Source organism: Phytophthora infestans, genomic scaffold (genome assembly GCF_000142945.1).
Source record: "Phytophthora infestans T30-4 supercont1.39 genomic scaffold, whole genome shotgun sequence".
NCBI lineage: Eukaryota > Oomycota > Peronosporomycetes > Peronosporales > Peronosporaceae > Phytophthora > Phytophthora infestans.
In genome coordinates, this window is record NW_003303720.1 from 954,771 (window position 1) to 960,968 (window position 6,198).

Genomic DNA, 6,198 nt, shown 5'->3' on the forward strand with positions numbered 1-6,198 from the left:
TACCTGGCTCGGCTGCATGTCCCTTCTTCCTTGACCCATCATCCCAGCTGTATTATCTTCAGATCCACCGGATCCATGGCGTAATCCTTATGGTCACCCTATTATGGGTACACTCATCCGGATCCAGGTCGCTTGGATCCACTTCACTGTAAGTGTACACTCGTCGTGGATCTGAGCTCTCCAATCATCCAACATCATCTCGCAGCCGTATGTGATTTCCATTGTCCCACGAAAGTTCGAGGTCCACCGCATCCATCATCCCTGTACCCTGGATCCAGGTCCCTCCATGCGGGATCCTCCCTCCTTGGATCCGAACTCGGAAGTATGGGATCCGGGACACCTCGCGGTGGATCCTGACCTTTTGTTAGCCGTGGCTACTAGATCCACCTTCAGAGGGCACCTACCATCATTCGTTCATAGGATCCACACTCGATCCACCCTTATATAGTATATCCCATATCCATCTAAGTGAATCCAGGTAAGGGTGGATCCGAGATAAGTCTTGGTGGATTTCGCCTTCTCGTACATCGCTCATACCAGATCCACCGTCATTTCATACGGGGTGTTGCTCGTCATGGCTAATCCACCACAGGCAACTTGCATCCGTGCCAGACAACCCAAATCCTCTCTAATCACTTGAAATTGTCACTGATTCGGGATAGTGACCCCGCGTCAGGTCCATTCTCTTATTTCTGAGAAAGCACTTCACCACATAAATATAGAATAGGAGACCGCTTCGCAATTCGCGCCGGTTGGCTGAAGTGGTTTTGGATTCGCCTCGAGCGCCTCTTCGGGGGATCTGCTCTCTCGGGCGCGAAGTTCCCCTGCACGGGGCCGAGAAGGGGGGATGAGGTGCTTCTGTACGTTTAAAACGGACCTGCTCAGCGGTTACCGATTACAACGTCGCAGCCTGTATGCCGTGGTGAGCCTCACAGGTGATGAAAAAGGACACCGAAGACGCGGTAGGTGTGGCGACCATTCGCATGCAAAAATGCCAATTGAAGACACAGGGTGTCATTCCCTCATGAATGCAAGATCCCCTATAAAAGAGAGTAAGGTCGGGCGCTTACAGGGCATAAGAAAAATAATAAAATATCATTACTATGGGTATTCTATTTACGGAATAGCAGATTATTGCTTAGGGCGTTTATTACTTTGCAACTTTAAAAAAGAAAAATAGATCAAGATTTTACAGACATACAAAAACAAAGTAAACTTTGTTTAAATATTAATTGCAGTAGTAACTGTATTTTCTGTACAGAATTATTTATTATTAAAATCCAGGTATAATTAAATATATATTCTTTTGTATCGAGCGAATTAATCAGAGTAACGTTATCATAAAAAATATCTCCCATGGAGGAGACCGGACAGCGGGGAATGAGAGCGACGAACAGCAGTACAACGATGTACGGCTGGGGTAAGGAACAGCCAGAGGAACCCTGCAGCAAGGTGAACAAAGATCTATGCATCTTCGTTACTAGCTCGGCAGACGTAACGAACTAGAGACGGGATAATGTGGAGAGACTAAGGAGCCTTGTCCGATATGGACTCAATAAAAAGAGATTTCATACAGCGGGCACTTCCGCTGTGTGGATGACAAGTACACAAGACGGTGGGTGGGTGTGTATGAGAAAGAGAGAGAGAGAGAGAGAGAGAGAGAGAGAGGGGAGAGATAGAGGGAGAGAGGGGGGGGGCTACTACTACCTGACAGGAATGGTTATTATAGCTCGTATGTCAGGTCGAGAAGAAGTAGGGAGAAGAAGAAGACGTTACTTGTAGGCATCAAAAGACGAAGTGAGTACTTTATTAGTATTAGGAAGCCACCAATAGCTGTACACCAGCCATTAGTGTTTGTATAGCTTAAGCCAGTCATACCGACTTAAACAGGACCTCCTAAATCTCATTATTATATTTATGGAGTGACTAGTTCAAGGTAATTAAACTGTTTAGAGGCTACTTCAACAGCCTCCCTGCCTCTGAACATATTTTATCAAACTGACAACTCTATATTATAACAGAGGTACAACTTTCTTTAAAGGACTTTTCCTCAGTCCTTGAAACGCCGCCAAGGAAGTCGCTTAGGCTAGCCGATCTGACTTTGCCCTGCAGTTTCTGCTAGGGAAGGAGGACGCTAAGTGACACGCCTGGTAGGAACTCAAGGATGGAGCCCAACATCTCGTCTCTACTTGCCGCTGCTACGAAGCAGGCTCCCTTGCATCGGTATAGGTTATTTTGGTGGGCACAGAGCCCTTTCGAGCTGCAAAGAGCGCTTCTATGAGGGAGAAGAAGAAGCGGGCGCCGCGGACAGCACTGCAGCTTGCGCCAGTTCTCATCGCCACGCTGGAGGAGGGGGGGAAGCTTCTCGAGCACACGTGGCCACCACACCACCGAAGTCACTAAACTGGGGTTTTAGTGATGATGTTGTTTGTTACACTGAAACCACAAAATCTACACATTATGACACCGACTACGTGTCTAGTGACACAAATGCTGAAAGTGAAAGCGACTGAGATGTACTGGCGTATCTCTAACAAATTTGTTGTTAAGCATGGATTATTATTGATAAACTCATGTGTCTAGATAATTCGGTACTTGACCAGGGAAACCTCAACGAGGGAAAATCTTGTGCGAACAAAAAAGAATAAAACCCAGTGGGAGAAATTCTAAAAAGAACGCAGACTATAGACACGCTTCATGCGCTTGTATTATCAGGGTATTTCTAAACTGAGTGGCCGGATGCTGCTTATAGACATTTCATCCTGAGCTTGGCCCTTAGTTTTCTACACTGGTGCTTATCTAAAGCTTTACTGAAGATGCCAGCTATCATCTCTTTCGTATTGCAGTAGGTGACGTTGAATTCATGCCGCTCTATTTTTTCTTGCACGAAACAGTATCGTACGTGTATATGTTTTGATCGTTCGTGAAGTTCGGGGTTGTAGCAGATTTTGATGCAGCTCTGATTATCCTCGTATATTGTGTTAGCCTGCGTTGTAGTAAAGCCAAGTTCGCTGAGGAGAAGTTTGAGGAATATCATCTCTTGCATGTAGTGACACAGAGCGATATATTCTGCCTATGTTGTAGAAGAGAGAACTACAGTATGATGCTTACGCCAAAGCCATGAGATAGGACTGGCTGCTAGCATTGTTATATATTCTCCTACGGAGTGTCTCGTGTTGGGACAGTTAACATAGTCAGAGTCGCTGTAGGCAGTCAATTGATCGGCTAGATTCTCTGAGGTTATATAGGTCGAGCCTCAGAAGGAGACCGTACTCTTTCGTTCCCGATAGATACTTTAGACCACGAATGACGGCTTTCTAGTAATCCATACCTGGATTAGCTAGGAATTGGCTGACCTCTGGTATGTAGAATGCCATGTCGGGTCGAGTGCCTACCACTAAATACATGACACTACCTACAGCTTGTCGATACGGAATCGATTTCATCGCATCTTTCTCTTGCTCACTGCTGGACTGGCTGCTTACGGAAAGTTTAGCGTTCCGTTCTGCTGGTGTTGCAATAGGGTACGGAATGAAGTCGCTGAAGCGGTCAATTACCTTCGTAGCGTACTTGTGCTGGTGGATAATCATCGTTTGGTTTTTACAGTCATGTTGAATTGGCCAGCCGAGTAAGTACTTCACCTCCCCTAAATCTGTCATGAAGAAACGCTTTTTCAAGACCGATTTCAGATCACTGACGAGTGCTGGTGTAGCCGCAATGATCAGTAAGTCGGAGACGTACACAGCAATGTAACAGGTGATGTCAGCAACTGTGCGTCGAAGTACGCATCAATCTTTAATGAATTTCAGGAAATCGAGATTCTCTAGGAAGGCAGACAAGGTTTGGTACCATACACGAGGCGCTTGTTTAAGCCCATATAAGCTCTTAAGAAGCTTACACACTATGTGCTCCTTGCCCGGTATTTTGAAACCTTCCGGTTGAGCCATGTAGATCTCCTCTTCCAAGTAGCCATTAAGGAATGCTGTCTTAATATCCATTTGATGGACTTCAAAGTCGAGAAGAGCTGCAATAGTAAGAAGTAGTCTAAGTACCTCCATCCTGATGACAGGAGAGAATATCTCGTTGTAGTCGATGCTATATTCCTGAAGGAATCCTTTGATCACAAGACGCGCTTTAAAGCGGTCGATTTCGCCAGTGCCGGTATACTTTACTACAAAGATCCATCGGCTACTTAAAATATTCCTTCCTTTAGGAGGGGATGCCAACACCCAAGTGTGATTGTCCATGAGGGACTTGTATTCCGATTTAGCTGCTCTACGCCACTGGTTAGCGTGAAAAGACTTCATTGCTCCACGATACGTAGTGGGCTCAGACACATACCGGATAGCTAGTAATGTGTACAGTAAATGCTGACGTTGCTCCTGTTCGTGTATGTCTTCCTCAGAGCTGAGGGTTACGTCATTGGATTCCTCAGAGCTTTCAATGGCTTCCGCAGAGAGGCGGGGTCGCTTAGGAGTCGAATGATGCGGAGGATCAGAGTCCGTCAACGTTCGAAAATAATAATGTATGGCTGTTCGATCAACAGCCTCCCTCAGTGAGGGCAGTACACGTTGGTTCACTGTGCCTGGCGCTGTTGTCATTGCAGGGCCTGATGTGGGTGACGTTGTGGTCACTGGTTCTGACACATGTTCAGGCTCCGGTGCTACTGTGGTAGCGGCTGCAGGTGGCAGAAGTACAGGTGCAAGTGTAGCGGTAGATTTCTGCCGATTCGTGTACTGTGTGGCCTCTGGAGTAGGCGTCAGCTCTGTGAGAGAGGGAAATTCGTCCTCTTTAAAGACTACATCACGACGGTAGATAATTGCATGAGTATTGATGTCCATCAGACGGAAGCTTTTCTTATGGTCAGGCGCACCAAGATACACACACAAACGGGCTCTAGCGTCGAGTTTGTCTCGGTATTGCTCCGTGCTGTGGACATGTCCGCTGCATCCGAATATTTTGATGTACTGCATGGATGGAATACGGTTGTGCCAAAGCTCATACGGGGTTCGTCCATCCGTTTTGGAGCTAGGAGTCATATAGATGAGAGTGGTCACATGACAGACACACTCAGCCCATAACTGCTTCGGTAGCTTGCCGTCAAGTAGAAGGGCTCGGACACGCTCCATAATGGTACGCATGCGGCGTTCTGCAGCTCCGTTTTGCTGAGGTGTGTATGCATTGGTAAACTGGGCGTGAGTTCCATACTTTTTAAATATGATGCGGCCAAGCTTCTCGTACTCTTTAGCGTTGTCTGCTTGAAGCCGCTGAATCTCAAAGTTACCCTGGTTTGCATTGTCTTCAACACTGAACGCGTACTCTATGACAGATATATCTTGTCTGAAAATATTCGGGGCATTCTTCCTGAAGTCTTCGTAACAGCCATATAGCTCGCTACGGTTCTTAATTGCATAAGTGAACATGAATCGAGAAAAGTTGTCGATGAAGATCAAGAGATAGCGACAACCAGTAAGGCTAGACACAGGTAGTGGACCACAGATATTTGAATGGACTTTTGACAAAGGTGACGTAGAACGTTTAGCAACTCTATTAGAGTAAATTGGGGAGCGGTGTGACTTCGCTAACGTGCAGGCAACACAAAAGAAATCTGTCTTTAGAGGCTGGCTCTTCTCTTTCTTGGCGCGTTTGCGTGCACGGCGAGCCTCGCGATGGTTAAATGGTCGAACTACCGGGAGGTCCTTCCTCTTGATTGACGTATTGGAGCTGGCTCCAGAGTCTTCGTCCGAGTCCGAAGGCGGCTTGAGCTCGTCGTCGCTCTCGTCGTAGTCCACAGCGTCGGAGTCGATTTCAACGTTCTTGGTAGTTTTGGCATGCGGTTCATCGTTGGCATTAGACATATCGCTGCTGCTGTCTTCACTCTCGTCTTCCGACACACCGTCGTAGTCGGGCTGCTTCACGTAGCCGAGTAGGTGCTTGCCATCTAGTGCTGCGCACACACGGGTCTTCCAGACGTCGAAATTCTCGGACGTGGAAAGTCGCCGCTTGAGGCTTGGCTTGGGTTCATAACCTATAGCTCGTATGTCAGGTCGAGAAGAAGTAGGGAGAAGAAGAAGACGTTACTTGTAGGCGTCAAAAACGAAGTGAGTACTTTATTAGTATTAGGAAGCCACCAATAGCTGTACACCAGCCATTAGTGTTTGTATAGTTTAAGCCAGTCATACCGACTTAAACAGGATC